The sequence below is a fragment of the Theropithecus gelada genome, chromosome 10 (assembly GCF_003255815.1).
Source record: "Theropithecus gelada isolate Dixy chromosome 10, Tgel_1.0, whole genome shotgun sequence".
Classification (NCBI taxonomy): Eukaryota; Metazoa; Chordata; class Mammalia; order Primates; family Cercopithecidae; genus Theropithecus; species Theropithecus gelada.
In genome coordinates this window covers 76,363,004-76,380,790 of record NC_037678.1, presented here as the reverse complement: position 1 = coordinate 76,380,790, position 17,787 = coordinate 76,363,004, and the positions used below count along the sequence as shown (strand labels likewise).

The 17,787-nt window shown below is 46.1% G+C and overlaps 1 pseudogene; it reads left to right on the top strand.

The window, feature by feature from the left end:
- The first annotated feature begins 13,678 nt into the window (after nucleotides 1–13,678).
- On the top strand, nucleotides 13,679–15,355 carry LOC112632493 (annotated as a pseudogene).
- The last annotated feature ends 2,432 nt before the right edge of the window (nucleotides 15,356–17,787 follow it).

The window sequence follows — 17,787 nt, the reverse complement described above, 5'->3', positions numbered from 1 at the left end:
ATTTTTAGTAGAGATGGGGTTTTGCCATGTTGGCAAGGCTGGTCTCAAACTCCTGACCTCAAGTGATCCGCCCGCCTCAGCCTCCCAAGGTGCTGAGATTACAGGCGTGAACCATCGTACCTGGCCTATTTTGTATGTTTTAATAAGTTAAATATGTATAGCATATAACTATGTAATATAATGCTTTTACCTTTATCAGACCATGCATTCTATTAATATTTCTTAGTACAGACAAGTCAGTAGGGTCACCAGATCCATGAGATGGGCCAAACACAGCCACAACATTCTTCCTCAAGTATGTAAACAGTAACTGTTATAAATCATCCTTTCCTTGGTACCCCTAGGAGTTCTATTTAAAAAGTACCTGCATTCCTCAAATAGTCAAAACAACATTGAAAAAGAAGAGCAAAGTTGAAGGACTCATACCTCCTGATTTCACAACTTACTACAAAGCCACAGTAATGAAAGCAATGTGATACTGGCATAAGGACAGACATATAGACCAACAGAAGATAATGGAGAACCCAAAATAAACCCTTGTATTTATGATCAATTGATTTTCAACAAAGGAGCCACCTTTTAATGTAGAAAAGACAGTTTCTTCAACAAATAGTGCTGGGAAAACTGGATATCCACATGCAAAAGAAAGAAGTTGCATCCTTACCTAACACCATATATAAAAATATTACCCGGAATGGATCAAAGGCCTAAACATAACAGTTAAAACTATGAAACACTTAGAAAAAAATCTTTATGACATTAGATTTGGCAATAATTTCATAGATATGACTCTAAAAGTATAGGTAACGAAAGAAAAAGAGATAAATTTGACCTCATGAAAATTAAAAAGTTTTGTACATCAAAAAACACTATGAAGAGAGTGGAGCCAGAAGGCGCATGTTCTTAGGAATTCTTGAGGCTGTGCCTCAGAAAAAAAAAAATAGAGAGTGAGGCTGGTCATGGTGGTTCACACTTGTAATCCCAGCACTTTGGGAGGCTGAGGTGGGAGGATCACTTGAGCCCAGGGGTTCCAGACCAGCCTAGTCAAACCCTCATCTCTACAAAAACTAAAAAATATTACATATATATATATATATGCCAGGCATGGTAGCACATGGCTGTAGTGCCAACTACTCCAGAGGGTAAAGCAGGAAGATTGCTTGAGCCCAGGAGGTCAAGGCTGCAGGGAGCCGTGATCATGCCATTGCACTTCAGCCTAGGTGACAGAGCAAGACTTCATGTAAAAAAAAAAAAAAAAAAAGAAAGAAAAGAAAAGAAAACAACTAGAGGTGGAAGGATCGCTTGAGCCCAGGAGTTCAGCGAGGCTGCAGTGAGCCATGATCACACACCACTGCACTCCAGCCTGGGCAACACAGTGAGATCCTGTCTCTAAAAGTTTTTGTTTGTTTGTTTGTTTGAGACAAAGTCTGGCTCTGTCGCCCAGGTTGGAGTGCAGTGGCGCGATCTTGGCTCACTGCAACCTCTGCCTCCCGGGTTCACATCATTCTCCTGCCTCAGTTTCCCGAGTAGCTGGGACTATAAGCGCCCGCCACCATGCCCGGCTAATTTTTTGTATTTTTAGTAGAGATGGGGTTTCACTGTGTTAGCCGGGGTGGTCTCGATCTTCTGAAGTTGTGATCCGCCCGCCTCGGCCTCCCAAAGTGCTGGGATTAGAGGCGTGAGCCACCGTGCCCGGCTTTTTTTTTTTTTTTTTTTTTTTTAATGAGATGGAGTCTCACTCTGTCACCTGAGCTGGAGTGCAGTGGCACGATCTCGGCTCACTGCAAGCTTTGCCTCCTGAGTTCAAGCAATTCTCCTGCTTTATCTTCCTGAGTAGCTGGGATTACAGGCGCCCACCACTACACCTCGCTAATTTTTTGTATTTTTAGTAGAGACGAGGTTTCACCATGTTGTCCAGGCTGGTTTTGAACTCCTGACCTTGTGATTTGCACTCCTCGGCCTCCCAAAATTCTGGGATTACAGGTGTATCCCACTGTGCCCGGCCTAAAAAAATTTTTTAAACCACACAGTAAGAAACAAGACAGTGAAAAGACAATTCACAGAATGGAAGAAAATAGTTGTAAAACATGTATTTGATAAAATATTAATATCCAGTATATATAAAGACATTCTATGATTCAACAACCAAACAAACAATCCAATTCAAAAGTAGACAAAGAAGCCAGGCATGGTGGTAAGCGCCTGTAGTCCCACCTACTTAGGAGGCTGAGGATTGCTTGCTTGAGCCCAGGAGTTCGAGGCCAGCCTGGGCAACACAACAAGGCCGGTCTCAAAAAAAAAAAAAAAAAAAAGCAAAGCCTTGAATAGATGTTTCTTTATTCTTTTTTTTTTTTTTTTTCCGAGGCAAGGTCTCACGCTGTCATCTAGACTGGAGTGCAGTGGTGTAATCACAGCCTGCTGCAGCCTCCATCTCCTGGGCTCAACCACTCCTCCCATCTCAGCTTCCCTAGTAGCTGGGACTACAGGTACACACTATACCCAGCTAATTTTTGTATTTTATATAGAGACGAAGTTTCACCATGTTACCCAGGATAGTCTCGAACCTCCTGGGCTCAAGCAATCTGCCTGCCTCAGCCTCCCAAAGTGCTGGGATTACAGGTGTGAGGCACTGTGCCTGGCCAATGTTTCTTTAAAGAAGATATAAAAATGACTGGGCATGGTGGCTCACGCCTATAATCCCAACACTCTGGGAGGCCAAGGCGGGCAGATCACTTGAGATCAGGAATTTGAAACCAGCCTGCCCAACATGGTGAAACCCTGATGGTTTGAAACCATCTCTACTAAAAATACAAAAATTACCTGGGCATGGTGGTGCATGCCTGTAGTCCCAGCTACCAGGGAGGCTGAGGTGGGAGAATTGCTTGAACCCTGGAGGCGGAGGTTACAGTGAGCCGAGATCAAACCACTACACTCCAGCCTGGGAGACAAAGCGAGACCCTGTCTCAAAAAAAAAAAAAAAAAGAAGATATAATATAGAAATGGACAACAAATAAGAAGATGGTCATCATTACTAATCATTAGGGAAATTCAAATCAAAACCACAATGAGATGCCACTTCACACACACTAGGCTAGCTATTATAGAAAATAGAAAAATAAGTGTTGGCAACAACGGGAAGAAGTTGAACCCCTTGTGCATTGCTGATGGGAACATAAAATGGTGCAGCTGCTGCAGAAAATGGTATGGCAATTCCTCAAAAATCTAAATATAGAACTGTCATATGAGTCAGCAATTCCACTTCTGGGTACATGCCCCAAAAAAGTGAAAACAAGGTCTTTCAGAGATATGTGTACACCCACATTCATAGCAGCATAGCCAAGGGGTGACAGCAACCCAAGTGTCCATCAATGGATACACTGATGAAATGTGATATATGCATACAGTGGAATATTATTCAGCCTTAAAAGGCAAGCAGGCCGGGCGCGGTGGCTCAAGCCTGTAATCCCAGCACTTTGGGAGGCCGAGACGGGTGGATCACGAGGTCAGGAGATCGAGACCATCCTGGCTAACATAGTGAAACCCCGTCTCTACTAAAAAATAACAAAAAACTAGCCGGGCGATGTGGCGGACACCTGTAGTCCCAGCTACTCGGGTGGCTGAGGCAGGAGAATGGCGTGAACCCGGGAGGCGGAGCTTGCAGTGAGCTGAGATCTGGCCACTGCACTCCAGCCTGGGCGACAGAGCAAGACTCCGTCTCAAAAAAAAAAAAAAAAAAAGGCAAGCAACATGCTCCAATACAGATGAAGCTTGAGGACATTGTGCTAAGTGAAATAATCCAGTTACGAAAAGACAAATATTATACGATTCCACTTGTATAAGGTGCCTGGAGTCATCAAATTCATAGAGACAGTAGAAGGGGGTTGCCAGGGACTGGTGGGGAGAGAAAATGTGGAGTTAATGTGTAATGGGTAGAATTTCAGTTGGGGAAGATGATCATGTTCTGGAGATGGATGGTGGTGATGGTTGCATCACAATGTGAATGTTCTTAACACCACAGAACTGTACACTTAAAAATGGTTAAAATGGACCTGGCGCGGTGGCTCCTGGCTATAGTCCCAGCACTTTGGGAGGCCGAGGCAGGTGGATCACCTGAGGCCAGGAGTTCGAGACCGGCCTGTACAACATGGAGAAATCTGGTCTCTACTAAAAATACAAAAAATTAGCTGGGCGTGGTGATGGGCGCCAGTGATCCCAGCTACTCGGAGGCTGAGGCAGGAGAATCGCTTGAATCTGGGAAGTGGAGGTTGCAGTGAGCCAAGATCACGTCACTGCACTCCAGCCTGGGCGACAGAGTGAGACTCTGTCTCAAAAAAAAAAAACAAATAAATAAATAAGACAAACAAACAAACAACATACACATTGCAGTGAGTTGTGACTGTGCCACTGCACCCTAGCCTGAGTGACAGAGAGAGACCCTGTCTCTAAAATAATAACAACAATGAAACAAAACAACGATAATTTTTCCTGATATGATTCATTGGGAAGGATATGACATCACATCCTTGATTCCTGTCATAAATATTTAATCTAGATCATGATGAGTAAACATTAAAAAACCCAAATTGAAGGACATTCTGCAAAATAAGTTACCTGGAGTTTTCAGACACATCAACATCAAAAAGAGGTGGCCTGGCATGTTGGCTCATGCCTGTAACCCCAGCACTTCGAGAGGCCAAGGCGGGCTGACCTCATGAGTTCCAGACCAGCCTGGGCAATATGGCAAAACCTCATCGCTACAAAAAACACAAAATTACTAGGCATGGTGGCACGTGTGCTTGTGGTTCCAGCTACTTGGCAGGCTGAGGTAGGAGAATCACTTGAGCCAGGCAGAGGTGGCAGTGAGCCAAAATCACACCACTGAACTCCAACCGGGGCAACAGAGCAAGACCCTGTCTCAAAGAAGAAAAAAAAAAAAGAGGTAAGGTAACTGGCCAGATTAAAGATATTAAAGAGACATAGCAACTAAATGCAATAGGCGATCCTTGATTGGACTCAGGACCAAAAAGAAAACAAATCGGCCGGGTGCAGTGAATCATACCTGTAATTCCAGCACTTTGGGAGGCCGAGGCGGGCGGATCACGAGGTCAGGAGATCGAGACCGTCCTGGCTAACACGGTGAAACTCTGTCTCTACTAAAAATACAAAAAATTAGCCGGGCGTGGTGGCGGGCGCCTGTAGTCCCAGCTACTTGGCAGTCTGAGGCAGGAGAATGGCATGAACCCAGGAGGTGGAGCTTGCAGTGAGCCGAGATCGCGCCACTGCACTCCAGCCTGGGCGACAAAGTGAGACTCCGTTTCAAAAAAAAAAGAAAAGAAAAGAGAACAAAAGAAAACAAATCTACAAAGGATATTATTGGGACAATTGGAGAAATTTGAACGTAGACTGAATATTAGAGACCAGTGCTAATTTAACAATGATAAATTTCCTATGTGTGATACTACGGTTGCATAGGAGAACGTCTTTGTTCTTTTTTTAATTTAATTTTATTTTTTGAGACAGAATCTGGCTCTGTTGCTCAGGTTGGAGTGCAATGGCGTGATCTTGGCTCACTGCAACCTCCGCCTCCTGGTTCAAGAAGTTCTCGTGCCTTGCCCTCCTGAGTAGCTGGGACTAAAGGTGCATGCACCACCACACCCAGGTAATTTTTGTATTTTTTAGTAGAGACGGGGTTTCACCATGTTGGCCAGGATGGTCTCAATCTCCTGACCTCGTGATCCACCCACCTCGGCCTCCCAAAGTGTTGGGATTATAGGCGTGAGCCACCGCACCCGGCCCTGGTTAATGTTTGTATTTTTAGTAGAGACGGGGTTTCACCATGTTGGCCAGGCTCGTCTTGAACTCTTGACCTTGTGATCTGCCCACGGGTGACGGAGTGAGACTCTGTCTCAAAACAAACAAACAAATACAAAACTGGTGAAAAATGTAAAAAAAAAAAAAAATGACCACCTCTCAGGAAGGTACTAACTGGGAAGAGGCATGAGGAAAATTTCTCGAGTGACGGAAACGCTGTATGTTGAACACCATGGTGGTCTCATGGGTCTATACAGGGATAGAAATTCATCCAGATGCACAAATTGAGCCTCAACAATAAAATGAAGTATTAACAGTATTGAAGACTGTTCTTGGGCTTTGATCCACTGGCCACAACTTCTTGTTGGCCTAAGGCCTTCATGCTTTACGTTTAAGTGTAGTAACACTCATGCTCTATGTTTGAGTATAGTAACACTGAAAAAAGGGTGGCTATTGCACCTTTGGAGCTGGGTTATGGCTGACCTCCCGGGCTCTGGGCAGCTACCGTGGTGCCCCACCTACAGGAAGAAGAGAGGAGCCAAAATTGAAAGGGAGTATTAACTCACGGAAAGGACAGGATTTACTAGCAGGAAAAGGAAAAGTTTTATGTAAAGCACATGGCACAGGGCTGGGAACCTTGCGCTTCCTCCTTAGGGCTTTCTGACTCACGCTTCCCTCTACTCCATTTCAAGGTCTTTGCACACCTGCCTCTTCTTGGTCCCAGGGCCAAGGTGCCGCCTTAGAGAGGGCTTCCCTGATGCTTCACCAAACATGGCACCCACCTCTACTCACTGCCATCCTGCTCCATTTAATTCCTAAGTCACAATTTGCAATGATCTCTCTTTTGTATTTGTTGACTTGTCCCTGACTCTATTTTAATGACAGCCCCCTAAAGAGCAAGGACTTCAGGTACCACTGGGCTTAGCACGGTCCCCAACTGGAAGTAAGCACTCTGCCAACATTGATGGCATCAGTAAATAGTATCTGTTAATAAACTGGGGAAATTATTGCTATGGTTGAATCAAAGGAGTAGAGGGGTTTTTTTTGTTTGTTTTTGTTTTTTTCTTTCTCTCTCTTTTTTTTTTTATCCTGAGACGGAGTCTTGCTCTGTCGCCCAGGCTGGAGTGCAGTGGCGCAATCTTGGCTCACTGAAACCTTGGCCTCCTGGGCTCAAGCGATTCTCCTTCCTCAGTCTCTCAAGTAGCTGGGACTACAGCATGCGCCACCATGCCCTGCTAATTTTTGTATTTTTAGTAGAAACAGAGTTTCACCATATTGGCCAGGGTGGTCTTGAGCTCCTGACCTCAAGTGATCCGCCTGCCTTGGCCTCCCAAAGTGCTGGGATTACAGGGGTGAGCCACGGTGCTGGCCTTAGAGGGTAGCTTTGAGAAAGAGCTTAGAGGAGACTGAGGAGTGGTAGAAGTCAGGGATTCGTGGAGGGAAGCAGAGTGTGGAGGGGAGGGGAGTACAAGGGCGGCGAGAATGAGAACAAAGTCAGCAGGATTAGTGCGTGTTGATGGAGATTCAGGTTGATGGGAAATTTCAAAGCTTAGTGAAAGTAGTTCCAGATCAACAGAGATGGGGGTCTTACTATAATTCTTATGGTGGTCTCAAACTCCGGGACTCAAGGGATCCTCCTGCCTTGGCCTCCCAAAGTGCAAGGATTATAGGTGTGACCCACTGCACCCAGCCAATAATTATTATTTATGGCTGCCATTTAGTGTTTTCCACAATCTTTTGAGGAAAGGACTACCTGTGGGACCTCAAGCAAGTTGTTTATTGATTTCTTTATTTTGAGACAGGGTCTCACTCTGTCATCCAGGCTGGAGTGCAATGTCTTGAACATGGCTCACTGCAGCCTCGACCTCCTGGGCTCAAGCAACCCTCATCTCCCCGAGTAGCTGGGACTACAAGCATTCACCACCATGCCCAGCTAATTTGTTTTGTAATTTTTGTAGAGACAGGGTCTTGCTATGTTGCCCAGCCTGGTGTTGAACTCCTGGGCTCAAGTGATCTGCCTGCCTGGGTCTCCCAAAGTACTGGGATTACAGGCATGAGCCACTGCACCGAGGCAAATTATTAACCTCCCTGAGACTCACTGTCTCCCTTTGTCACATAGGGGCAATAAACGTGCCTACCTCATAGGTTGTTGCGAGGATTAAGCAAAAATAACAGTTGCAAAGTCTTTGGAACAGTCTGTAGCTGGATCACAGTAAAGTACTCAATAAATGTCACTACCACTATCATTTTTTTTTTTTAATATTTTTGATTTTTTGAGACTGAGTCTCCCTCCATTACCCAGGCTGGAGTACAGTGGCACGATCTTGGCTCACTGGAACCTCCCTGATTCAAGCGATTCTCCGGCCTCAGCCTTTCAAGAAGCTGGGATGGACTACTGGTGCATGCCACCACACCAGCTGTATTTTTAGTAGGGACAGGGTTTTGCCACATTGGCCAGGCTGGTCTCGAACTCCTGATCTCAGGTGATCCACCCGCCTCATCCTCTCAAACTGCTGGGATTACAGGCATGAGCCACCACACTCGGCCTTACTATTATTATTTTTTCACTATTATTGTAATTGACCCATTTTACAGGTGAATAATTTGATGCCCAGAGAGGCTAAGTAACTTTTCCAAGCTCGTGTAGCTGGGTTTTTTTTTCCAGTCTGGCTCGTCCTGTCTGTCCCCACTGCCACAGAATTAATTCATCACTTCCCACCCATACTTTTGTTTAACCTTTTCAGGAGTCTTCTTTCTGTCTGTCTCTTCCCATACCTCTCCACCCTCCATGGTGCGATCTTGGCTTGCTGCAACCTCCACCTCTTGGGTTCGAGCGATTCTCCTGCCTCAGTCTTCTGAGTAGCTGGGATTATAGACATCCACTAGCATGCCTGGCTAATTTTTTTTTTGTGTATATATATATATATAAATTTTTTTTTTTTTTTAGTAGAGACGGGGTTTTGCCATGTTGGCCAGGCTGGTCTCGAACTGCTGACCTCAGGTGATCCATCAGCCTCGGCCTCCCAAAGTACTGGGATTACAGGCATGAGCCACCAAGCCTGGCCCCTAAGAAACCTTTTAAATGCCTACATGGAGCATTAGTGGACACTCCAGGTGCACCCTCCACATGCCAAAAGGTCCCATGACGATTTCTGTGGATCACCGCCCTGGATTCTCTGAGCTTTTGTTTCCAAAGGCTTACATCTATATTCTCTTTGAAGAATCGTCCTCAGGCTACTTGAACTGCTCTGCCTAAAAACACAGAGAGGCTAGGAGCGGACTGTCTTACTGTCTTACTTGTCTTGTCTGACTAGTGCTGTGATATGAGGCCCAGCTCCCTTGCCTTGAGTAGGAACAAACTTGGAGATACAATTTGTTCTCCAGAACTCCATGCAGATCAGGCTAAGGCTGAGACCTTACCTAAAATTACCCATCTCTCTTTTTTTCTTTTTTAAGACAAGGTCTCACTCTGTCACTTGGACTGGAGTGCAGTGGTGCAATCATGGCTCACTGCAGTGTTGAACTCCTGGGCTCAAGTGATCCACTTGCCTTGGTCTCTCAATGTGTTGGGATCACAGGTGTGACCCACCACACCCAGCCCATCACCCTCCTTTTAGCTCCTTCTCCTTTCCTATTCTACTTTCCTTACTGCTGAGAAATTCCCTTACCAGGGCAGGCGTGGCAGCATGCACCTGTAATCCTAGCACTCTGGGAGGCAGGAGGATCTCTTGAGTTCCGGAGTTCAAGACCATCCAAGGCAGCAAGAAAAACGCTCCCTTACCAGTTTCTCTTGGGAGCCTTTTCTTTATATATCACTCACAACAAACCTTTATCTCAGATCTGCTTCTGGGGAATTTTATTTTATTATTATTATTTTTTTGAGACGGAGTCTCGCTCTTGTTACCCAGGCTGGAGTGCAATGGTGCAATCTTGACTCACTGCAGCCTCTGCCTCCTGGGTTCAAGCAATTCTCCTGCCTCAGTCTCCGAGTATCTAGGATTACAGGCATGCAGCACCACGCCCAGCTAATTTTGTATTTTTAGTAGAGACAGGGTTTCGCCCTGCTGGTCAGCCTGGTCTTGAACTCCCGACCTCAGGTGATCCACCTGTCTCAGCCTTCCAAAGTGCTGGGATTACAGACATGAGCCACAGCACCCAATCTTTTTTTTTTTTTTTTTTTTTTTTTGAGGGGGACAGAGTCTCACTTTGTTTCCCAGGCTGGAATGCAGTCATGCGGTCTTGGCTCACTGCAACCTCTACCTTCCGGGTTCAAGAGATTCTCCTGCCTCAGCTTCCCAAGTAGCTGGGATTACAGGCATGTGCCACCACACCTGGCTGATTTTTGTATTTTTAGTAGAGACAGTGTCTCACCATGTTGACCAGCCTGGTCTTGAACTCGTGACCTCAAGTGATCCATCCGCTTCGGCCTTCCAAAGTGCTGAGATTACAGGCATGAGCCACTGCGCCTGGCTTAATTTTTAAATTTTTGTTGAGATGGGCTCTCCCTGGTTCTGCTGAGAGAGCAAAATATGGAACAAAATTAAAAAATAAAAAGAGCAAGATAAAACAAAACAATTTTTTTTTTTTTTAAAGAGAAGCAGATGGGGTCTTCCTATGTTGCCCAGACTAATCTCAAGGTCCTGGACTCAAGCAATCCTTCTGCCTCAGCCTCCCAAAGTGCTGAGAAGACAGGTGTGAGCTACCTTGCCCTGCCATGAACCCAGTTTTGCACCATCATTTTCCTCTTTACTCCCTTTATCTGGGTGAGTACTAATTTCTGTGGCATGTGTTATTGGTGAAGTGTCCCCGTCAATGATGAAGATGGTGTCCTCCAGCATCTGGTGTTCTCTCCACGCACCATTCTCTCTCCGCTTACTCCCAGTCTCCTTTGCTGAAGGAGTTCCCAGGCGCTCCTTCCTGAGCTTTTAGTGCTCTCCATCTGCACCCTCTCCCTAGATGATCCTTTTGAATCTCTTGGCTTTAAATATCACATACTGTTGATGACTCCCTTGTATATAACCATAACCCTAGCCCAGTCTCCTCCCTGTGCCTGTGTGAATGAATCTGGATGCAAATATTGAACTTCCTACCCAATGATCCCTCTGGGGTTGTCACACATGGAAGTCTTCTAGGCTGTCCCCCATCACAGCTGCATCTCCCTTCATGCCCCTGGTCTGTAAAATGGCCCCTCATCTACCTGGCCGCTCAACTCCAAACCATGAAGCTATCCTGATTCCTCTTTTTCTTTCATCTTCCACGTGTAGCCTATTAGCAAGCACTGTCAGTATTATCTTTTTTTATTTTTACTTTTCTTGAGACAGGGTCTCGGTCTGTCACCCAGGCTGGAGTGCAGTGATGTGATGTCAACTCACTGCAACAGCTGCCTCCTGGGTTCAAGTGATTCGCCCGCCTCAGCCTCCCGAATAGCTGGGACTATAGGCATGTGCCACCACGCCTGGCTAATTTTTGTGTTTTTAGTAGAGACAGGGTTTCACTGTGCTGGCCAGGCTGGTCACGAACTCCTGACCTCAGGTGATCTGCCCACCTTGGCCTCCCAAAGTGCTGGGATTATAGGCATGAGCCACCACACCCGGCGTGTCTTTAAAGTATATCTTGAGGCTGGGCGTGGGGGCTCACGCCTGTAATCCCAGCACTTTGGGAGGCTGGGGCCAGTGGATCACCTGAGGTCAGGAGTTCAAGACCAGCCTGGCCAACACAGTGAAATCCCGTCTCGACTAAAAATAAAAAATTAGCCGGGTGTGGTGGCACACACCTATAGTCCCAGCTACTTGGGAGGCTGAGGCAGGAGAACGGCGTGAACCCAGGAGGTGGAGCTTGCAGTGAGCCTAGATCACGCCACTGCACTCCAGCCTGGGCAACAGGGTGAGACTCCGTCTCAAAAAATAAAAATAAAATAAAAAAATTTAAAAAAAATGGCCAGGCGCAGTGGCTCACGCCTGTAATCCCAGCACTTCGGGACGCCGAGGCAGGCAGCTCGCAAGGTCAGGAGATCGAGACCATCCTGACTAACACGGGGAAACCCCATCTCTACTCAAAATACAAAAAATTAGCTGGGCGTGGTGCCTGTAGTCCCAGCTACTCAGGAGGCTGAGGCAGGAGAATGGGTGAACCCGGGAGGCAGAGCTTGCAGTGGGCCGAGATCATGCTACTGCACTCCAGCCTGGGCGGCAGAGCAGGACTCAGTCTCAAAAAAAAAAAAAAAAAAGGTATATCTTGAATTTGTTGCTTATTTCCACCTCCACTGCTCTTACCCCAGGCCAAACCACTGTCTTCCACCTGAACTCCTGTAATTCCTGTTCTATTTGCTTTACACTTGTCCCCTTCAATCCATTCTCCCTCCCCAGCAAAAGAGATCTTCTCAAAACCTAAATAGGTCAGGCATGGTGGGTGGCTCACACCTATAACCTCAGCACAGCACTTTGGGAGGCCCAGGCAGGTAAATCACTTGAGTCCAAGAGTTTGAGACTAGCCTGGGCAACACAGGGAGATGCCATGTCCTTATATCTTAAAAAAAAAAAAAAAAAAAAAAAGTTTTAATTTTTTGTTTTGTTTTACCTTGTTCTTTTTCTTTCTGTTTTTGTTGATTTTTTTGTTTGTTTGTTTGTTTGTTTTTGAGACAGAGTCTCACTCTGTCACCAGACTGGATTGCAGTGGTGCGATCTTGGCTCACTGCAACCTCCGCCTCCCAGGTTCAAGTGATTCTCCTACCTCAGCCTCCCAAGTAGCTGGGACTACAGGGGTGCACCACTACACCCAGCTAATTTTTGTATTTTTAGTGGAGACGGGGTTTCACCATGTTGGCCAGGATGGTCTCCATCTCTTGACCTCATGATCCGCCTGCCTCAGCCTCCCAAAGTCCTGAGATTACAGATGTGAGCCGCCATGCCTGGCCTCTTTCTTTCTATTTTGTTGTTGCTGTTCTGTATTTTGCTTTCAGCAGAATCCGGGACACTTCATCTGGACAAAAATTAAAAATTAAGCCAGATGTGGTGGCATGGACCTGTAGTCCCTACTACTAGGGAGGCTGAGGTGGGAGAATTGCTTGAGCCCAGGAGTTCGAGGCTGCGGCAAGCCGTGATCACACCACCGCACTGCAGAATGGGCGATAAAGTGAGACCCTGTAACAGGAATGACAGCAAAACATAAACCCCTGCTCACACCCTTTACCCACTCCCTATCATATTTAGGAGACTTGCTTTTCCTGGCCTTTTCATTACCTCTTCTGTAATCTCATCTCATCCCATTCTCGCTCCTGTCTTCCATGTTCCAATCACACTGACTGCTTTTCCATTCCTCGAACATGGCAAGTTCTTTCCTGCCTCAGGACCTTTGCTCTTGCTATTGCACTTCCTGAAATGTTCTTCTCCCAGGTCTTTGCATAATTGGCTTGGATGAGTCTCAGCAATAATCTCACCTTCTTCATCCTTTATCATCTTACCTAAGTTGCCTCCCAACTTTGATCAAAGCCTGTTCTTCTTGTTCTTTTTAAATTTATCACTAACATAGTAATAATAATTATTGTTTTTAGGTTTTCACTATTTATTTATGACAAATAGTCCACATTCAATATTCTCTCCAGTCAACAGTTATTTGAGGCCAGGCACAGTGGCTCACGCCTGTAATCCCAACATTTTGGGAGGCTGAGAGGAAGCATATAAGAGCCCAGATGCTGGTAGGTATGGGAAGACAGAAGATAACTCACTGCATAAGCAACACCTGGTGGGGCTCCTGGTACTCGGTGGACTTGTGTTCTAAGACATGAGATGGCAGCCAAGAAATAAACAAAAAATAATTATGTGCTTTCTCTGCTCATATGCTTTGTGGTGGCAACAGCTGTGGCCGCAACATGCAGAATAATGCTAGTGAGTTTGTGGACGTGTATGAAATGCTCCACCAGCAACTGCATCATCAGCGTCAAAGACTATGCCTCCATCCAGATAAATGTGGCTGAGGTTGATAAGGTCATGAGCAGGTTTAATGGCCAGTTTAAAACCTATGCTCTCGGTGGGGCCATTTGAAGGATGGGCAAGTGAGATGATCTATTCTCTGACTGTCCAATACTGATGACATTGTCTCAAATAACTTTTTTGAGACACCTCGCCCAGTCCTTCTTCGGTCTTCCCATACCTACCAGCATGCAGGCTCACTGGGGGCAGACCTAGTAAGTCTGTGTTTTTTTTTTTTTTTGAGATGGATTCTTGCTCTGTCGCCCAGGCTGGAGTGCAGTGGTGTGATCTCGGCTCACTGCAACCTCCACCTCCTAGGTTGAAGCAATTCTCCTGCCTCAGCCTCCCAAGTAGCTGGGACTACAGGCGCCCGCCACTATGTCCGGCTAATTTTTGTATTTTTAGTAGAAACAGGGTTTTACCATGTTGACCAGGCTGGTCTCGAACTCCTGACCTCAAGTGATCCGCCTGCCTCAAGCCTCCCAAAGTGCTGATATTACAGGCGTGAGCCACTGTGCCTGGCCAATAAGTTTCTTTGTGTTCATTTGTTTGTTTCTTTTGTGACAGATTTTCACTTTTGTTGCCCAGGCTGTAGTACAATGGTGCAATCTTGGCTCACTGCAACCTCCATCTCCTGAGTTCAAGCGATTCTCCTGCCTCAGCCTCCCGAGTAACTGGGATTACAGGCATGCGCCACCACGCCCGGCTAATTTTGTATTTTTAGTAGAGACAGGGTTTCTCCATGTTGATCAGACTGGTCTCAAACTCACGACCTCAGGTGATCCACCCGCCTCAGCTTGCCAAAGTGCTGGGATTACAGGTATGAGCCACCGCGCCCTGCCCAGTAAGTTTCTTATCCATCATTTTGTCAGTGGTTCTAGCTCAGTGCCTGCCAGGTAGCACATGACCAATGAAGAGTGGCTGTACTAACTTATAGGAGGTGAGTGAGTGGTGCAGCCAACCATCTGGGCACAAAGGACCTAAATTCCAAGTGATCTTGCAAACTAGAGACCTTATCAAAAACAGAATGGAAAAATATCACCTAGGGAAAGACTGAATGTTTGATATTATGGCTCAAAAACCAATTGTGGGCTCAGTTATACAGCTAGATTAGGCTTCTTATATGGTGTTTGTAAAGGGCTATAAAAAAAATCTGCAGGAAGCACATTCACATCAATTACCTCATTTAATCCTCATACCAACCTAGGCAGTGGATAGGGTAGACGAAATTGTCTCAAGTTTACATACTAGGAAACCTATGTGTAGTTTGGTTATATGATTTCCCCAAGGTCACTGAGCAAGGCAAAGGCAGGGCAGGGACCCCGTGCCTTTTCTCTCCAAGGCTGCGTGAGTTGTATAACCCATTTATTCTAGGATCAAAGAAATATTCAAATTTAAACCTTCACATCCTGCAGTCCAGACACATCCCTCTTTTCTAAGGCACACATTCCTGGAGACAACACCTGTGACCCATTCAAGTCCCTGAGCCTGTTCTTGTGCCCCAGGCCCCACCTCAGAGAGAGACCAAGTTGTTTGAAACAGGGAACAAGCCCAGCCGCAATGACTCACATCTATAATCCCAGCACTTTGGGAGGCCGAGATGGGCGGATCACCTGAGGTGAGGAGTTTGAGACCAGCCTGGCCAACATGGAGAAAACCCGTCCATGTGTGGGCGCCTGTAATCCCAGCTACTAGGGAGGCTGAGGCAGGAGAAACGCTTGAATCTGGGAGGTGGAGGTTGCAGTGAGCCAAGACTGTGCCTTTGCACTCTAGCCTGGGCAACAAGAGGGAAACTCCATCTCAAAAAAAAAAAAAAAAAAAAAATTTGTAGTATACATACAGAAAAACTTAAGTGTGCAGGTTAATGAAATCTCACAAATTGAATATGCCTGTGTGCCTAGCACCCATATCAAGACATCACACATGGCCAGCTCTTCAGAAGACCCTTGTGTCTCTGCTTAGTCACTATGCCCCTAGAGGGTGACAGCATCCCAAATTCCAGCAGGTTAGATTAGTTTGCCTCTTTTCTTCAAAAACAAAACAAAACAAAAAAAATTTGCTGTTGTCCATTTCCTGTTTGAACTTCGTTTCTTTTTCTTTTCATTTTACCTGCTGCTCCCATTCAACCTCTTTTCTATTTTACATAACTACTGATGGAGTTTTGTTCTTTTTCCTTATTTCCCCCTCAAAGGCTAAATGTGTCCATGAGGGTCAGGTTCAAATGATTCCCTTATTGAAAAAAAGCCCGGTTTCTTTATTTTGAGACAAGGTCTTGTTCTATCTCCCAGCCTGCTAGGCTGACGCAATCTCGGCTCGCTGCAACCGCCACCTCCTGGGTTCAAATAATCCTCAGCCTCCCCGGTAGCTGAAACTACAGGGCTGCACCACCATGACTGGCTAATTTTTTTTTTTTTTTTTTGAGATGGAGTTTTGCTGTTGTTGCCCAGGCTGGAGTGCAATGGCACCATCTCGGTTCACTGAGACCTCCGCCTCCTGAGTTCAAGTGATTCTCCTGCCTCAGCCTCCTGAGTAGCTGGAATTTTTGTATTTTTAGTAGAGACGGGGTTTCACCATGTTGGTCAGGCTGGTCTTGAACTCCTGACCTCAGGTGATCTGCCCGCTTTGGCCTCCCAAAGTGCTGGGATTACAGGTGTGAGCCACTGCACCCAGCTAATTTTGTATTTTATGTAGACACGGAGTTTCACGTTGCCCAGGCTGGTCTTAGACTCCTGGGCTCAAGCCATCTGCCCACCTCAGCCTTCCAAAGTGCTGGATTACATGTCTGAGCCACAGTGCCCAGCCCAAAAGCCCCGTTTCTGTACCCTGGCATTGGAGCCTTCTGTGTTTTGCCTGTAACCTATGTTTTCCACTTGGCTTATCTGATGGTTAGTTATATATATCAACCTGTCTGGGCTAAGAGATGCCCAGATAGCTGGTAAAACATTATTTCTGGGTCTGACTGGGACGGTGTTTGCAGAAGAGATAAGCATTTAAATCAGTAGACAGAAAAGTTCTGCCTTCACCCATGTGAGCAGGCATCATCCAATCCACTGCCGGGCCAGACAGAACAAAAAGGCAGGGTGAAGGCACATCTGCACCCTCTTCTGGAGCGGGGCCATCCATCTTCTCCTGCCCTTGGACATCAGAGCTCCAGGTACTCAAGTCTTCAGACTCAGGCTGAAGGACGCCACCAACTTTCCAGGTTCCCCAGCTTGCAGACGGCATACGGTGGGACTTCTTGGCCTTTAGAATCACGTGAGCTAATTCCTGCAATAAATCCCCTCTTCCATATCTCTCATATATGCCACTGTATATCCTGTTGGTTCTGTTTCTCTGGAGAACTCTGACTAATTCAATTTCCAATTCTCCAGGACCCTGGGGGTTAATCTGAGTTCTTTCCCTTCACATTTCACCTCTCATCAGTGGGCAGCCCCTGTTGGTTTGGTGGAACAAGTGAAGTCATTGAGTACTAACTGAGTAGTACTTCAGTACTAACCGAACTGAGTACTTACTGTGTGGTAGGCACCACATGAGGAGCTGGCATACAGTATTAAATAAACCAGGACCTCTGCCCTGGATGCACTGACAACTAGTGAGGGAGAGCAACAGAAAAACAACTCATTTGCATACATTTCATTCTAAACGCTGTGATGCACGGAGGGAATGTACTTGCACCAGCCTAGGGACTCAGTGGGGGTTTCAGGAGAGGCCAAGGTGGGACTTTTTGAACAAGAGTGATCCAGAGGACATTAAGGTGATCCAGGCAGTAGAAATGGTGATGGCCTTGAAGAGCTTTTGCAGGAAAAACAGAAATGGGCATAGCCACACTCTCCTTGTCCCCAACACCTTTTTTGAAGGGAGCAAGAGGAAGAAGAATCTGAGAAGAAAGAAAAAAAATACAGTCAGAGAAGTAGAAGAACCAGTAGGAAATGCAGTCACAAAGTCAAAAGAAGAGAGATTATCCTGAGAGAACACAGCTGTGCCAAATGCCTCCAGAAAATTCAGTAAG